Here is a 437-nt window from a genome sequence, read left to right on the forward strand (position 1 = left end):
ATACTTACCTGGCAGGGGAGATACCATGATCATGAAGGTGGTTTTCCCAGGGTGAGGCTCATCCATTGCACTGCGGGTGTGCTGACCCCTGCGATTTCCCCAAATGCGGGAAACTCGACTGCATAATTTGTGGTAGTGGGGGACTGCGTTCGCGCTCTCCCCTGGCTCGTGGGTGCAAAGACAGACCGAGGGAATTTGGAAGGTGTCAGGTGCTGTTGTAACGCTCTCTAATTTCCTAGGTGGGGGGGGGGGGTTATTTAGTCTTCGTTACACTAAGTGCTCCGAGCGAGCGTGCAGCGCTGCAGGCGCTGATTACACTGGTGCTTTACAGCGCTGCGCTGGGGGGCGGGGTTCACACCCCTGAGCACAGCAAGTGCCGTGCGGTACATTGCCAGTGTAGTCAAGGTCGTGATTATTTCACGCTGTGTGGAAGTTCA

At 55.8% G+C, this 437-nt stretch overlaps 1 non-coding gene across 1 annotated transcript; it reads left to right on the forward strand.

Annotated features, from left to right (window-relative positions):
* On the forward strand, positions 1 to 164 carry LOC112061632 (U1 spliceosomal RNA). Its single transcript, XR_002890328.2, has one exon. It is a non-coding gene; the product is annotated as a U1 spliceosomal RNA (small nuclear RNA).
* Positions 165 to 437: the final 273 nt, after the last annotated feature.

The sequence above is a fragment of the Chrysemys picta genome, chromosome 11 (assembly GCF_011386835.1).
Source record: "Chrysemys picta bellii isolate R12L10 chromosome 11, ASM1138683v2, whole genome shotgun sequence".
NCBI classification, from domain to species: Eukaryota; Metazoa; Chordata; order Testudines; family Emydidae; genus Chrysemys; species Chrysemys picta.